This window comes from Danio rerio, chromosome 2, assembly GCF_052040795.2.
Source record: "Danio rerio strain M-AB ecotype USA chromosome 2, GRCz13ab, whole genome shotgun sequence".
NCBI classification, from domain to species: Eukaryota; Metazoa; Chordata; class Actinopteri; order Cypriniformes; family Danionidae; genus Danio; species Danio rerio.
The window spans coordinates 17,054,614-17,072,251 of NC_141022.1; the positions used below are offsets into that span (position 1 = coordinate 17,054,614).

Here is a 17,638-nt window from a genome sequence, read left to right on the forward strand (position 1 = left end):
ACCCAAAGACCGATTGGGGCAACAGCGGTACGTCTTGGCCAGCTGGGTCAAAAGCTGTCAAAATCCACAGCGGCGTCCGTCAAGGGTGTCCTTCATCTCCGCTCCTGTATGTGGCTTGCATAGAGCCACTGGCACAGATCTTGAGAAGGGACAAATGGATTTCGGGTTTTAAAGTACCGGGAACGGGTGGGTTAGATGTAACATGTCTTTTATATATGGATGACGTCACACTTTTAACTTCAGACCTGTCAACGGCCCGAAGAGCCATGGATTTGACCGACTGGTTCGGTCGGGCCTCGGGCGCAAAACTGAACAGAAACAAGTCCGAGGCCCAGCTCTTCGGGCCGTGGGACAACATCCAACCAGAGGGGCTTGACATGGTTTTTAGAAGGGATGATCATTTTAAATTTTTAGGGGTGAAATTTGATAAAGAGGGAGGAGGTCGGGAAAACTGGAATGATATTTTAGGGAAAGTTAGACAGCGTTTGGGTTTTTGGGTTTTAAGACAGTTGACCATAGAGGGTAAAATTTTAATTTATAAAGCGGTGATTTTACCCTTAATGCTTCTTGTCTGTTCTGTTTTTAGCCCACCAAGGCACTTCCTGCTGGAGTTGGAGAGGGCGGTGTTTTACTTCATATGAAGGTCCAAATGAGAAAGAATGAGAAGGGAGGTCGTAAAGAAAAAAACAGAGAATGGCGGAAAAGGCCTCCCGGACCCCTACCTGTTTTTAGCCAGCCGCTTCACCGCCCTCCATTTTAGATACGTTACGACCCCATCCAGAGAAAACAAAACAGCAGCAATGGCGAGATTCTGGATGGGGTCATACCTATGGTCTTTAAAGGTTTTAACTCCAGACTTGAAAACTCCAGTTGCTTTTAACCTCCCTAGAGAATATGATTTTATAAAGAAATTTTTTAAGGAAGTATGTTTTAGAGACTAACGATGTCACCATTTTAACTAACCACAAGGCTCTCATTTCTCTTGTGCAGGATCGAGAGACGGTGAGTCGGGTCCCGGGCCTCACATTATGTGAGGCCCAACAAGTGTGGAGGAACGCGGCACACCCAGCTCTCCAGAACGGACACAAGGACCTGTTGTGGATGGTGGCACATGAGATCCTCCCGGTCAGGGCGGTTATGCACTCCAGAGGCATGGCCAGAAACCCCGTCTGCCCACGGCCTGGGTGTGCAGGCCCAGAGACCGTGCGGCACCTGCTCTGGGAGTGCGGCGCTGCGCGGGACCTGTGGGCCAGGACCGGCCCCCTGTATCATCAGTACCTGCCGGCGGGGAGGGCCCAGATGGACTACCACATTGCCATCCATGGGGTGGGCCAGGGCGTGAAAGACATGACGAAACAGGATTTTACATCGCTCTGGCTCACCCTGACCGCCATTAAGGATGCCATCTGGGTCACAAGAAACCTGCTGGTGGGGAAGCAGGTCACGGTACCCCTTCAAGGGACAAAGAGAATGATAACAACCACGCTACAGGGGTACCGGACCTTGACAAAAGGCCAAGGGGGCCGGGGTCATACGGAGGAGGTCCCGGCCGCCACCGTACCTGGCCGCCCGTAGATGCACCCTCAGCACTCTGGCTACGGGAACAGCGGGCCAGCAGGCCAGAGGAGGGGGATCTCCGCTATGCCCCTGAAACACAGGGGCTGTGACCGTCCTGGAGAGTTGGTGTGAATGGACTTTTTTGGTATGACTCACCCTCGATCCTGGACAAAGAAATGATTTTATTTCTTTGGATTGCGTCTACTCTTTTACATCGTTTTTACTGGACCGGTTTTATCGCTTTTATCAACGCTGCGCCTGGACTCTCTCTTTTTTGACATAACACACGCACACACAAAAGACTTTTGCACAACATACACTTTTATTTTCTTCCAAAAAGCAAGATTTTTTAAGGGAAAAATTTATGTATATTGTCTGTGTTTTATTGTCTTTTAAAGTGTGCCAAAATGTTTTATCGTGCGTTTTTTTTGCTTTAGTTCTATTAAGTCCAGTGCTTAATTAAAATGGTGACTAGCCAACAAGTTTTAGGCCAGTTTTATTGTTTATGTTTTTATTTTTTATGCTTTATTTTTATTGAACAGCCTTGATTTTACTCCATTGTATGTTTTTGTTTTTAAAAACATGTCTTTTATACAAACATTATTGTATTTTAAGTTCGCACAAAACACCTACCCTTTTAATTTATCCTCTATTTTACTCCTATTTATTTACTCTGTAAGTTTTTAAGGGAAATAAGTGAACTATAAAAGAGCAAGATGTGTTTTTGAGATGAAAATTTTATGTAAAAAGCTGTCAATAAATTTTTTTCGAAAGAAAAAATCTGTTCTTATCAGTATTATATTTGATCTTGTCACGCAACTGGGACTGCGATCGCCTCTTGGAGGTTCACCCTGGTGGGCGCTTTTTGTAGTGCTTACCACGACCTGTGAGAGGTACATCGGCTGCGTTTATACAAAGTCTTTTAAGGTAAGGTCTCTTTTAATATTTATTCTGCTGGTTTTAAGTTTATTGGTGTTTTTAGAGAGCTGTCGGTACCTCCACCATGTCGGCCGCTCATGCCGGCATGCGGAGGCACCACAGCGTGCGTTTTAATTTCAAAGTTGTAAATGGAAAGCTACTGGAGTTGTTCAGATTGGAGGCCTGGCCGCCCGTAGATGCACCCTCACCACTCTGGCTACGGGAACAGCGGGCCAGCAGGCCAGAGGAGGGGGATCTCCGCTATGCCCTTGAAACACAGGGGCTGTGACCGTCCTGGAGAGTTGGTGTGAATCGACTTTTTTAGTATGACTCACCCTCGATCCTGTACAAAGAAATGATATTATTTTCTTATCGTTTTTATCGCTTTTCACACAGTTTTTATCGGACTGGTTTTTATCACTTTTTTTATCAACATCTACGCCGGGGACTTTTTTTTACATAACACACGCACACACAAAAAACTTTTGCACAACATACACTTTTATTTCCTCCACAAACCCTGATTTTAAAGTGTTTTTATTAAGTGCCAAATGTCTTTTAATGTGTATTGAAATGTTTTTTTAATGTGTGTTTTATGTTTCAATTCATTTTACTAAGTCCTGCGTTGTTAAAATGGTGACTAGACCGTGATTCTTTTTTAGACCCGTTTTAAGTTTTATTGAACAGCTTGTGTTTTTTAGTCTTTCATTTGTTTGCCTTTTTAAAAAACATGTCCTCTATACAAAAAACACTTGAAATTTTATGTTCATTTAAAGTACTTTTGCATGTATTTATTTATTTATTTATTTATATATTTATTCATTTTTTTATTTATTTACTGTTATGTACTCAAATGAAGCCAAGTGAAGAGATGTTTTTAAATATTATTGTGATGTAAGAAACAAATGGGAAACGCTGTCAATAAAATGTTTTTCAAAAGAAAAATAATCTGTTTTTATCAGTATTATATTTGATCTTGTCACGCGGCTGGGACTGCGATCGCCTCTTGGAGGTTCACCCTGGTGGGCGCTTTTTGTAGTGCTGACCACGACCTGTGAGAGGTACATCGGCTGCGTTCAATCGAAGTCTTTTAAGGTAAGGTCTCTTTTAATATTTATTCTGCTGGTTTTAAATTTATTGGTGTTTTTAGAGAGCTGTCGGTGCCTCCACCATGTCGGCTGCTCGTGCCGGCATGCGGAGGCACCACAGCGTGCGTTTTAATTTCAAAACTGTCAATGGAAAGCTCCTGGAGTTGTCCAGATTGGACTTCTCCAGGAAGCTTATCCAAAAAGCTTTAAATTTTAAACCAGAAGGCCTGAACTGTATTGTGGCTCTGCCCCTGAACAAGGGATTTGACGTGAGTTTTAAGGCTGCTTCCCTGTTAACTGTTTTTTGGCAAAAGTTGGAGTCGGTTAAAGACCAGCTCTCCGTGTTCACCGCGGAAAAACTTTCGGACAACAAACTTAAAACTGTGATTGTCCGAATGTTCAATGAAACGGTGACGGGGGAAGACATTTGTGTCTGGCTGGGCAGATTTTGCACTGTTCGTGGACAGTGACAATAATCATCTTTTCAGAGATTGTCCTAAAAGTTTTGCCAACAGACTGAAAGGTAACAAAATGGCTGCCCCGCAAAACGTGGTGGCCGACAAACAAAGGGAGGAGGAGGCCCGGCCAAGAAGGAGGAGGCGGGGCGGCCAAGGGGGCGGAGTCACAATCGGTTGAGGTGAGGAGAGGGGAAGCTGTCGAATCAAAAGTGAGTTTAGAGAGGAAGGAGGAGGAAGACACAGCTTCCTCTCTCCTCATCGTCTCGGAGATAGTGGAGGCTTCAGAGCGGAGTGAAATCAATGTTTCACTCCCTAGTGCTCAGGTGCTAAAGAGACCTGCGGGATCTCCTCTGTTTGCTACAGAAAAGAAAATGAGAGTCTCACACGATTCGGATAGTTCACCTGTAACTATTTCAAGTCGTGTGTGGCCTCTCGAATCCCCAAATGAGGTGTCTTTTTTGCACGTTAAGCTAATATCATCATTGCCAAAAGAGACACGAGAATATCTCTGTGGATTTGGAGGCGATAGACACACACCCTAACAATCCAGGGATAATTCCTAGAAAGGAGGGGAGTGTGCTACAAGAAAAGACATGATTTTAATGTCGGTTTTAAGACTTTTCTGTAGGTTTTAAAATGGTCTTTTAAAAAGCTCATGTCTTTAAAATATAGTGCTTATGGATATCACCTTCTCCACTATAAATGTGAGAAGTGTGAAGTCCCTAGTAAGAGCACAGAGCATATTTTCCCTTTTAAAACAGACATTTTTTTATTACAAGAATGTGCTTTACCCTTTTTAAAAAATTATAAAAAAGTGGGAGGATTTATGGACCCCGGACCCTCCATATGGAGTGGCTCAAATTTTAATAAAAATGACGGGGTGGCCATTTTAATCAATAATCCAAACATTTGGGTGAAGGGGAGCACGGTGGTGAGAGATGGGCGGGCTATTTTAGCTAATTTGACTGTTTTAGATAGGGATTTTAATGTGCTAAATTTTTATGGTTTTACGGACAAAAACAAAAGATTTGAGCTTTTAGAAGACATACAGCCCCACATGCTAGGTAGGGTGCCCTTCATTTTAGCAGGTGATTTTAACTGTGTTTTAACTCAAAAAGACAGAAGAAGGACAGATGATTTTAAAGTAGATAAGACATCGGTTTTATTGCAGGGTTTAGTTAGAGATTTTAAATTAGTGGACTGTTTTAAAGCTATGCATCAGAGAGAGGATTCAATTCAATTCAATTCAGCCTTATTTGTATAGCGCTTTTACAATGTAGATTGTGTCAAAGCAGCTTCACATAAATGGTCATAGTAACTGGAACAGTGTGGTTCAGGTTTTAGTGTTTAAGTTCAGTTCACTTCAGTTTAGCTCAGTTCAGTGTGATTTAATCATTACTGAGAGTTCAAACACTGAAGAGCCAATTCATCGATGCGTAGCTCTACCAATCCTGAACCATGCGAGGCAGTGGCGACAGCGGAGAGGGAAAAAAAACTTCACCTGATGGGAGTGAAGAAAAAAAACCTTGAGGGAACCAGACTCAGTTGGGCACGGCCATTTTAATTTCTCCGCTGGCCAAAAGTCTTGTGCAGAGCTTCATTCGCCGTGGTTTAGGCAGGAAGATGACCTCAGCGAAGACTCGTCTGTCCCTGAAACGTCGCTGGAATCAGACCCATGATCTCCACTCCCCACGACCATCAGCGCAGCAGCAGCTCAGGATATGGTCTGGTCCCGGATATGGAAACCTTGGGATCATCACGTCGCTGGTCTTGGATCCAATCAGTGACTCCGCATAATCTGAGGACCTCGGGATGAGTATCCCCAGGTGAAAATAGAGAATAAAGAGAATAATTAGCGTAGCTGCTGTTCATCGTGTATATAAGCAAGATGCAGAAGCCTGTGTGGAACCCGCTAGGTGATGCATTAAGTGTATGCTTTACTAAACAGATAGGTCTTTAATCTAGTTTTGAACTGGGAGAGTGTGTCTGAGCCTCGGACGTTATCAGGAAGGCTATTCCAGAGTGTAGGAGCCATGAAAGAGAAGGCTCGACCTCCTTTACTTGATTTTGCTATTCTAGGTACTACCAGAAGCCCTGAATTTTGAGATCTTAAAGAGCGAGTTGGTTTGTAGCGAGACAGAAGGTTGGTTAGATAAACAGGAGCTAGATTATTCAAAGCTTTATAGGTGAGAAGTAATAATTTAAATTCAATACAAAACTTAACAGGCAGCCAGTGTAAGGAGGATAAAATTGGGGTTATATGATCATATTTTCTAGACCTGGTCAGAACTCTGGCTGCTGCATTTTTTACTAATTGAAGTTTGTTAATAGAGGATGCTGGGCAGCCAGCAAATAGAGCATTACAGTAATCCAGTCTCAAAGTCATGAAAGCATGGACTAGCTTTTCTGCATCTGAGATGGATAGCATATTTCGTAATTTAGCGATATTTCTCAGATGAAAGAAGGGAGATTTTGTGACATGGGATATATGGTTTTTAAAAGTTAGATTGCTGTCTAATATGACACCCAGATATTTTATAGTAGAGCTAAAACTAACTTTGTATCCCTCTAATTGTAAATTGAGTTGCGAGATCTGCTGTGTGCGAGATTTAGGCCCAATAAGTAATAATTCTGTTTTGTCGGAGTTTAAGAGAAGAAAATTGTTGGTCATCCAGTCTTTGATGTCTTTGATACACTCAGTTAGTTTAGAAAGTTCAGACGTCTTGTCAGGTTTAGTTGAAATATATAATTGAGTATCATCTGCATAGCAGTGAAAGCTGATCCCATGTCTTCTAATAATGTCTCCCAGAGGTAGCATGTAAATTGTAAACAGTAAAGGGCCTAAAACTGATCCTTGAGGCACCCCATACTTTACTGGGCTGACTTGTGAAGGCTGTCCATTAATATTCACAAACTGGTAGCGGTCAGTTAAGTATGACTTAAACCATTGTAGAGCCTGTCCCTGGACACCTGTAGACTTTAAGCGATTTATGAGGATATTGTGGTCAATGGTATCAAATGCCGCACTAAGATCGAGTAAAACTAATAGCGAGGCGCACCCTCGGTCAGCAGCTAAGAGTAAATCATTGGTTATTTTCACTAAGGCGGTTTCTGTACTGTGGTGAGCCCTGAAACCTGACTGAAACACTTCAAAAATATTGTTCGTCTGCAGAAAAGAGCATAATTGAGTGGAAACAACTTTTTCTAGTATTTTAGACATAAATGGAAGATTTGAAATAGGCCTATAGTTAGCTAAGTTGTTGGTGTCTAGTTGCGGTTTCTTAATAATAGGCTTAATAACAGCTAGCTTGTAAGAGTTTGGAAAATGGCCTATAGATAAAGAAGAGTTGATAATGTTAAGAAGAGGTTCTCCAATAGCAGGTAGCAGCTCTTTCAGTAATTTTGTTGGAATTGAATCCAGCATACACGTAGCTGGTTTAGAGCTATTTATAATTTTCACTAACTCTTCATGTTCTATGATTTTAAAGCAGTGTAGGTTATTATTATGATTCAATGAAATATTTACAGGATTTGGAGTATAAGCCGGTGCAGAAAGTTTGGCATCTCCTATTTTCTGTCTAAAGCCTTCTATTTTATTACTGAAAAAATTCATTAAGTCATCACTACTAATTTGCGGTGGAGTAGTTTGTTCCAAGGATGACCGATTATTTGCTAATTTAGAGATGGTGTTAAATAAAAATCTAGGATTGTTATGATTATTTTCTATCAGTTTGCGCAGGTCCTCGGTCCTGGCAGATTTTAGAGCCCTCCTATAGCTGGACATACTGTCTTTGTACGCAATTCTAAAGACCTCTAAATTAGTTTTTTTCCATTTACGTTCCAGGGCGCGGGTTGCTGTTTTGAGCGCATGAGTATGACTATTATACCATGGTATAGTTTTAATCTCTCTAGCCTTTTTTAATTTGATGGGTGCCACAGTATTTAGTGTGCTAGTAAAGATGGCATCCATACTGCTGGTTACTACATCAAGATCATTTGAGTTTGCGGGTGCATTACGAAATAGAGAGAGATCAGGTAAGTTATTTATAAATTCATCTTTAGTTGACGGAACAATAGTTCTACTAGGGCGGAGTATTGGAGCGGGTTTGCTGATTTCAGGTAAACACAGCTTATATAGTAAGAGGTAGTGATCTGTAATATCATCACTTTGTGGTTTAATGTCTACGTCAATAACCTCGATTCCATAAGACAGAATTAGATCTAATGTATGCTTTAAGCAATGGGTTGGACCCACAACGTTTTGCTTTATCCCAAGTGAGTGTATTAAATCCATAAACGCGAGCCCTAATGTATCATTAGCGTCATCTATGTGGATGGTAAAGTCACCTACAATTAGCATTTTATCAGTTTTGACTAGTAAGTCAGAAATAAAATCAGAAAATTCTTTTAAAAATTTGACATAGGGTCCTGGGGGTCTATATATGGTGATTAAAGCGAGAGATAACATAGGTTTTTGCATAGTATCTGGAAGCTGAACATTAAGCGATAATACTTCAAAGGAGCTAAACATAAGTCCGTTTCTCTGTTTTAGGAAATCACTAAAGATTGATGCAACTCCACCACCACGACCAGTTTGACGAGCCTCATGTTTATATAAGAATCCTGGAGGAGTTGCTTCATTTAAGCTAATATAGTTATTTTGTTTCAGCCAGGTTTCAGTGAGACAGAGTGCATTAAGATTGTTTTCTGTTATTATTTCATTAATGATAAGTGCTTTAGGTGCAAGTGACCTGATGTTTAGGAGACCAAGTTTTACGAAATTTGTATTTTCACTTTCAACTGGTTTTTCTGGTTTGATTCTTACTAGATTTTTTCTGGAGCACACAGTACGTTTATTTCTTAATCTATTAATATGAGGAACAGACACAGTCTCTATAGGATTTGCCAGATGTGTGTTACTGATGTTTAAGTGGGGTGAACAAGAGTCTAGGAGGCTATAATGTGAATTTTGTGAATTATTACCTGCTAGTCAGATGGTGCGAAGTAATCTGGAGATGTTGTCCGACAGGAGTTCAGGTCCGGCTCGACTGGGGTGCAGGCCGTCAGGACGGAAGAGCCTAGGACGCTCCCAGAAAAGATTCCAGTTATTAGCAAAGAGCAATTTCTGTTCTTTACACCATGTTATTAGCCATTCATTCAGAGCTAAAAGTCTACTGAACCTTTCATTTCCTCGGCGGTAGGTAGGAAGCGGCCCAGAAACGATGATCTGCGTGGCGGGCGAGGTGTGTTGAACCGTCTCGATCAGGCTCCTGAAGTCCTTCTTCAGGATCTCCGACTGCCGGAGCCCGGTGTCGTTTGTCCCCACGTGGAGGACAACGGCACCAGGGCTCTCGGCAGCTCCCAGGATGGTTGGAATCTGTGTAGAAATATTTCTCACACGGGCACCAGGAAAGCAGAAAGTACATACTTTATTACCTTTTGAGGAAGCGGCACAAACATGACGAACGATCGAGTCACCGATGATGGCCACATCGGGACCCGACTCGCGGAGAGGGGAGAAGCGGTTCTCCGTGGAGATCTCGAACACGGGAGGAGACGTTCTGCCCCGAGATCTGGGAAGCACCTTGCGCGGCTGCACCCAGGCGCCGTGGTAGCCGGGTGTCGGCGTGAATGACGCCTGGCTGAGCCGCGCCCCGGTTGCGCTGGACCTGGACAGAGAAGGACGCGGGGTTGAGGTAGAGGGAATGATGTGGTTGTAATTTCCACGTACCTTAGGTGATGAGACGGCCTTAGCATTAGGTACAACAAGCAGTTGTTCCCGTAGCTGCGACCGTCTCACCAGAAACGACCGGATCTGGGACTCCACTTCTTCCAGCTCCAGCTCCAGCTCCTCCATCGATGCTTCTCCTGCACACAAGGACAGAGACGTAAGCGACATTTTATGGGGTAAAGAGCAAAGCCAGTAAGTCAAAAGTGTATGGTAAAAGAGATCGGTAGCTTTAGCTGACCAGCGGCGCTAGCAGGCTAAAGCTACAAACAACAGGCGGATGCTCGAGGGACAGACCGTTTTTAAAGCAGTTTTGTTTGCATAAATGTATTAAGGGTTTGGTCACCCTAAGTAGGAGAGACAAATACTTAGCAAATGAGGAAGAATTTTGATTCGGGAGGGCTTCACCTGGTTCAGTGGTGATGGCACCAGAGCCTCTCGAATCGATTACATGTTCACACGTGACTACCCGCCAACCGATGCGAAATTAACCCCCCTCTTTTTTTCCGATCACTTAATGCTGTCTTGCACGCTTTCACTGCCCCCTGGTGTGACGATAGGCGGAGGGCTGTGGAAGCTGAACTGCTCCCTGTTGGAAGAGGAGGAAGTGGTTAAAGGATATAGGGAGCAGTTCAGCCAATGGCAGACCCTCCAGGACTTTTATGATACACGAGCACAGTGGTGGGAAATGGTTAAAGGGAGGACAAGAACATATTTTAAAAAAATAGGAAAACAGAGAAAAAACAAAAGGAAAAAACGCATGTTGGGGCTGCAAAAACGTTTACAAAGATATTTTAACCTTTTAAACATGGGCTTTGATTTTAACAACGAAATTAAAGAAGTTAAAAAAGAGATGTTGGTTTTAGCAGAGGAAAATAGCAGGGGAGTGATTTTAAGAGCAAAAGAGAAAAAAATTGAAGAAAATGAAAAGTGTACAAGATATTTTTTTTAAAAAATAATCACAAAGGGAGGGGGGATATCAAAGATAAAAAACGACGAGGGGACTATTTTAAATACCACAGAGGGGGTTTTAAAAGAAGTCGAAAAGTTTTACGAAAACTTATATGGGAAAAAAATAGTACACGAGGACGCTTTAAATGAGGTTTTAAATTTTTTAGACAAAAAAGTACAAAAAGAAAAACATTCAGTTTTAACCCAAGATTTTAAGAAAGAAGATTTAGATAAAGCTCTTAAAAGTTTTAAAAAGGGGAAGTCTCCAGGAATGGACGGTCTTCCCCTGGAGTTTTATCAATGTTTCTGGGACATTTTAGCTGGGGTTTTACTGACTGTTTTTAATGAATTCGAAAATTTTAACAAACTACCTGCGGATTTTAGATTAGGAATAGTTTCTCTGCTTTTTAAAAAAGATGACAAGACAATTTTAAAAAATTGGCGACCAATTACTCTTTTAAACACTGATTATAAATTTTTTACAAAGATTTTAGCGACTAGGATGTCGACAGTTTTAGAGGATGTAATCCACCCGGATCAAGCCTGTGCTGTGCCCGGGAGGAAGATCACGGACAGCCTATTGCTGATCCGAGATGCCATCTGTTACGCGAGAGACAGAAACATTCGTCTAGCCGTGGTAAATTTAGATTTTGAAAAAGCATTTGACAGAGTCTCGCACCAGTACTTGTTACAAGTACTGGAAAAAATGGGGTTCCCGGGAAGATTTTTAGCATGGGTGGGACTGCTGTACAACGACCTTGTCAGCAAAATCATTGTAAATGGGCATTTAACAAAAGCAGTAAATATCTGCAGTGGCGTCCGTCAAGGGTGTCCGTTATCCCCACTCCTGTATGTGGTTTGTATTGAACCACTGGCACAGCTCTTGAGAAGGGATAAATGGATTACAGGTTTTAAAATTCCGGGGGGTTTAACAGCATCTTGTGTTTTATATATGGACGACGTTACCCTTTTAACGACAGACCTCACCTCGGCCCGAAGAGCTATGGATTTGACCGATTTCTACGGTCGGGCCTCGGGAGCCAGATTAAACCGAAAAAAGTCCGAGGCCCAGCTCTTCGGGCCGTGGGGTAACGTCGTCACAGAGGGACTAGAGCTGACTTTTAAGGAAAATGATTTTAAAATTTTAGGGGTAAAATTTGACAAAGAGGGTGGGGGAGGGCAAAATTGGAACGACATTTTAACAAAGGTAAACCAAAAGTTGGGATTCTGGGGGTTACGAAAATTAACAATGGAGGGTAAAATTTTGATTTTTAAATCCGTAATTTTACCACTCATTTTACTTGTTTCTTCTGTTTTTAGTCCACCAAGACGTTTTATCAGGAAGTTGGAAAGGGCGGTGTTTTATTTCCTGTGGGGATCCAAGTGGGAGCGCCTAAGAAGAACAGAGTTAAAGAAAAAGCCCGAACATGGTGGAAAAGGCCTCCCGGATCCCCACCTGTTTTTAGGCAGCCGCTTCACCGCCCTGCATTTTAGTTACGCGTTGACCCCATCCAGAGAAAACAAGATGGCTGCCATGACTCGCTTCTGGATGGGGTCCTACCTGAGAACCCTGAAAGTTTTAGCAGTGGACCTTAAGTACCCAGTGTCTTTTAATTCACCTAGGGAGTATGATTTTATAAAGAAATTTTTAAAGAAGTATGTTTTAGAGACTAACGATGTCACCATTTTAACTAACCACAAGGCTCTCATTTCTCTTGTGCAGGATCGAGAGACGGTGAGTCGGGTCCCGGGCCTCACATTATGTGAGGCCCAACAAGTGTGGAGGAACGCGGCCCACCCAGCTCTCCAGAACGGACACAAGGACCTGTTGTGGATGGTGGCACATGAGATCCTCCCGGTCAGGGCGGTTATGCACTCCAGAGGCATGGCCAGAAACCCCGTCTGCCCACGGCCTGGGTGTGGATGCCCAGAGACCGTGCGGCACCTGCTCTGGGAGTGCGGCGCTGCGCGGGACCTGTGGGCCAGGACCGGCCCCCTGTATCATCAGTACCTGCCGGCGGGGAGGGCCCAGATGGACTACCACCTTATCATCCATGGGGTGGGCCAGGGCGTGAAAGACATGACAAAACAGGACTTTACATCGCTCTGGCTCACCCTGACCGCCATCAAGGATGCCATCTGGGTCACAAGAAACCTGCTGGTGGGGAAGCAGGTCACGGTACCCCTGCAAGGGACAAAGGGACTGATAACAACCACGCTACAGGGGTACCGGACCTTGACAAGAGGCCAAGGGGGCCGGGGTCGCACGGAGGAGGTCCCGGCCGCCACCGTACCTGGCCGCCCGTAGATGCACCCTCACCACTCTGGCTACGGGAACAGCGGGCCAGCAGGCCAGAGGAGGGGGATCTCCGCTATGCCCTTGAAACACAGGGGCTGTGACCGTCCTGGAGAGTTGGTGTGAATGGACTTTTTTTTGGTATGACTCACCCTCGATCCTGGACAAAGAAATGATTTTATCTTCTTATTGTTACTATCGCTTTTTATGCATTTTTTATCGGACTAGTTTTTATCACTTTTTTTATCAACATCTACGCCGAGGACTTTTTTTTACATAACACACGCACACACAAAAGACTTTCGCACAACATACACTTTTATTTCCTCCACAAACCCTGATTTTAAAGTGTTTTTGTTAAGTGCCATATGTCTTTTAATGTGTATTGAAATGTTTTAAAATGTGTGTTTTATGTTTCAATTCATTTTTACTAAGTCCTGCGTTGTTAAAATGGTGAGTAGACCGTGATTCTTTTTTAGACCCGTTTTAAGTTTTATTGAACAGCTTGTCTTTTAGTCTTTCATTTGTTTGCCTTTTTTTAAAAAAAAACATGTCCTCTATACACTTGACATTTAATGTTCATTCAAAGTACTTTTGCAAGTATTTATTTATTTATTTATTTATTTATTTATTTATTTATGTATATATTTATTCATTTTTTTTTATTTACTGTTAAGTACTCAAATGAAACTAAGTGAAGAGATATGTTTTTAAATATTATTGTGATGTAAGAAACAAATGGGAAATGCTGTCAATAAATTTTTTTCGAAAGAAAAAATCTGTTCTTATCAGTTTAATATCTGATACGTGCCCTACCCGGGCACTTTATATTAAATTGATTTTTGCAGCTGGGAGATGGGTTAGGGGCTTGCTCCACCCACTCCACGCATCGACCTGGTATTGCAGTACCACCAGAACGGTGCACTCATTAAGCGTTGAACAGCAGAACTAGATTGCATGAAATTTAACATAACGTTAGATTGAATGTAGGGACTTGCGCTTCTTTGCGATTAGGTATCTGTCTTATGCGCTCGTTTAGACAGTGAGCATGAACAACCCTCTTGGCAGGATCCTCTTATTCTAGTCCATGAGCCACGATGCACATATTGCAACTCAGGGAGGAAAAAAAAATAAATAAAAAAAATCCATCCAAAATTCCCAATCAGGACCTAAGTCTGACCTGGGGGATGGTGGGTCCAGAGAGCTGTGGAGAGGATAATTCCCAATCAGGACCCAAGTCTGACCTGGGGGATGGTGGGTCCAGAGAGCTGTGGAGAGGATAATTCCCAATCAGGACCCAAGTCTGACTTGGGGGATGGTGGGTCCAGAGAGCTGTGCAGAGGATTTGAAAAATGGCAAAGCATGAAACCCCCGCTCCTGTCGCATTCACCCAGGGTCCAAAGCGCCGGGCCGGGGCCCCAACTCCCAGCCTACGTGTGGGGACGTCCCGCGCCTAGAGGTACATGCCCCTTTGGGGCACCAGCGGCACGCAAGGCTGGCACCTGCGGTTAACCAAGTCAATGTTCCCGGGCTTAAGTTTGGGCTACCCGGGCACTGCTGGAGAACAGGTGTTCCTCCAGGGTCCCCCACAGGGCAGGTGCTTGCCCCCAGAGAGGGTGAAGATTACCCAGCCAGAGTCAAGGCCAGTGCGGGCAAGGAAAAACGCTCCGGAAAGGGGGGCCCTTAGGAGCTTAAGCGTATCCCCGGGAAAGGGTGACTGATTTCCGGCCAAGCTGGATTGGAAGAAAGGCTCTGGAAGTCCTTCCCATGGAAGGGTCCCTTAAGAGCTGGGTCTGACCCTAAAAAAGGTGATGGTTCCCCGCTAATTGTGGCCATGGAAGTCCTTCCAGGGCGCTTTTGAGAGCTAAAACACACCCCAGAAAGAGTGACCGATTCCTGCTGATTATGGTGGCTCAAGTGGGCATGGAAGAATCGCCCTGGAAGTCCTTCCCACTGGTCCCTTGAGTAGCCGAAGCTGCCCCAGAAAGGGTGACTGATTGCCGCTTATGGAGGCATCTCGTTTGGGCTTGGAAGAAACGCCCTGGAGGTCTGTTCTTGGGGCCCTTCCAGAGGTCTAGCTGCCCCAGAAAGAGTGACTGATTCCCGCCTATTGTGGCAGCTCGTTTGGGCTTGGAAGAAACGCCCTGGAGGTCTTGTTCTTGGGGTCCTTCAAGAGGTCTAGCTGCCCCAGAAAGAGTGACTGATTCCCGCCTATTGTGGCAGTTGCTGGCAGCTTGTTTTGGCATTCAAGAAACCCTCCATAAGTCTTACCCAGGGGTCCCTTTGGAGCTGAAGCTGCCCCAGACAGGGTGACTGACTCCCGCTTATTGTGGCAGCTCAATTGGGCATGGAAGAAACGCCCTGGAGGTCTTGTTCTTGGGGCCCTTCAAGAGCTCAAGCTGCCCCAGAAAGAGTGACTGATTCCTGCCAGTTGCTGGCAGCTCGTTTTGGCATTCAAGAAACCCTCCGCAAGTCTTACCCAGGGGTCCCTTTAGAGCTGAAGCTGCCCCAGAAAGAGTGACTCCTTCCCCGCTGACTGTGGTGGCTCAAGTGGGCATGGAAGAATCACCCTGGACGTCCTTCCCAATGGTCCCTTGGGCAGCTGAAGCTGCCCCAGACAGGGTGACTGATTCCTGCTAGTTGGGGCAGCACGTTTGGGCATGGAAGAAACGCCCTGGAGGTCTGTTCTTGGGGCCCTTCCAGAGGTCTAGCTGCCCCAGAAAGAGTGACTGATTCCCGCCTATTGTGGCAGCTCGTTTGGGCTTGGAAGAAACGCCCTGGAGGTCTTGTTCTTGGGGTCCTTCAAGAGCTCAAGCTGCCCCAGAAAGAGTGACTGATTCCTGCCAGTTGCTGGCAGCTCGTTTTGGCATTCAAGAAACCCTCCACAAGTCTTACCCAGGGGTCCCTTTAGAGCTGAAGCTGCCCCAGAAAGAGCGACTCCTTCCCCGCTGACTGTGGTGGCTCAAGTGGGCATGGAAGAATCACCCTGGAGGTCCTTCCCAGGGGTCCCTTAAGTAGCTGAGGCTGCCCCAGAAAGAGTGACTGATTCCTGCCAGTTGGGGCAGCTCCTTTGGGCATGGAAGAAATGCCCTGGAGGTCTTTTCTTGGGGTCCTTCAAGAGCTCAAGCTGCCCCGGAAAGAGTGACTGATTCCTGCCAATTGCTGGCAGCTCGTTTGGGCATGGAAGAAATGCCCTGGAGGTATTCTCTTGGGCTCCTTCAAGAGATCAAGCTGCCCCGGAAAGAGTGACATATTCCTGCCAGTTGCTGGCAGCTCGTTAGGGCATTCAAGAAACCCTCTGGAAGTCTTTCCCAGGGGTCCATTTTGAGCTGAAGCCGCCCCCGGAAAGAGTGACTGATTCCCCGCCGACTGTGGTGGCTCAAGTGGGCATGGAAGAAACACCCTGGAGGTCTTTTCTTGGGCTACTTCAAGAGCTCAAGCTGTCCCAGAAAGAGTGACTGATCCCTGCCAGGAGCTGGCAGCTCGCGTGGGCGTTCAAGAAGCCCCCTGGAAGTCTTTTTCCAGGGTTCCCTTCAGAGCTGAAGCTGCCCCCGGAAAGAGTGGCTGGTTCCTGCCAATTGCTGGCAGCTCGTTCGGGCACGCAAGAAACTCTCTGGAGGTCTTTCCCAGGGTTCCCTTTAGAGCTGAAGCTGCCCCAAAAAGAGTGACTGATTCCCGCTGATTGTGGTGGCTCAAGTGGGCATGAAAGAATCACCCTGGAGGTCCTTCCCAATGGTCCCTTAAGTAGCTGAAGCTACCCCACAAAGAGTGACTGATTCCTGCTAGTTGGGGCAGCTCCTTTGGGCATGGAAGAAATGCCCTGGAGGTCTTTTCTTGGGGTCCTTCAAGAGCTCAAGCTGCCCCAGAAAGAGTGACTGATTCCTGCCAGTTGCTGGCAGCTCGTTTTGGCATTCAAGAAACCCTCCGCAAGTCTTACCCAGGGGTCCCTTTAGAGCTGAAGCTGCCCCAGAAAGAGTGACTCCTTCCCCGCTGACTGTGGTGGCTCAAGTGGGCATGGAAGAATCACCCTGGAGGTCCTTCCCAGGGGTCCCTTAAGTAGCTGAGGCTGCCCCAGAAAGAGTGACTGATTCCTGCTAGTTGGGGCAGCTCGTTTGGGATTGGAAGAAATGCCCTGGAGGTCTTTTCTTGGGCTCCTTCAAGAGCTCAAGCTGCCCCAGAAGGAGTGACTGATGTGGTGGCTCACGCGGGCATGGAAGAAATGCCATGCAAGTCCTTTCCAGGGGTTCCTTTAGAGCTGGAGCTGCCCCAAAAAAGAGTCACTGATTCCCGCTGACTGTGGTGGCTCATACGGGCATGGAAGAAACGCCCTGGAAGTCTTTTCCCAAGGCTCAAGCAGGTAAAGGAAGACAGGTTGATCTCCGAGGCCGGCCCAGACAAAATCCTGGTCTGGACTTCTGAAGGGGGGATGGCAACTACACTGACTTGGTCGGAAAAGTCTCTCAAACAGGGGCTTTTCAAGTACCCTCATTGGGCACCAGCGGCCCATAGTCACGTCTCTTTGCCGTATTCAAGCTTGGAGTTTGTTTTTGGTCACCAACGGCTCTTAGTTAAGCCTAAAATGTTATGTCTGTCTGTCTGTCAGCAAATGTGCTGGAGGTTTAAGGGTTAAAAATTAGTACCT

General features: G+C 45.1%; 1 long non-coding RNA gene and 1 pseudogene across 1 annotated transcript; one reads left to right on the forward strand and one right to left on the reverse strand.

Annotated features, from left to right (window-relative positions):
- Positions 1-1,070: 1,070 nt before the first annotated feature.
- On the reverse strand, positions 1,071-15,610 carry LOC147846257 (uncharacterized). Its single transcript, XR_015478350.1, has 3 exons — positions 14,241-15,610; positions 13,733-14,176; positions 1,071-2,307 (listed from the first exon to the last, which is right to left on the reverse strand). It is a non-coding gene; the product is annotated as an uncharacterized LOC147846257 (long non-coding RNA).
- On the forward strand, positions 13,741-13,926 carry LOC141379425 (U2 spliceosomal RNA; annotated as a pseudogene).
- Positions 15,611-17,638: the final 2,028 nt, after the last annotated feature.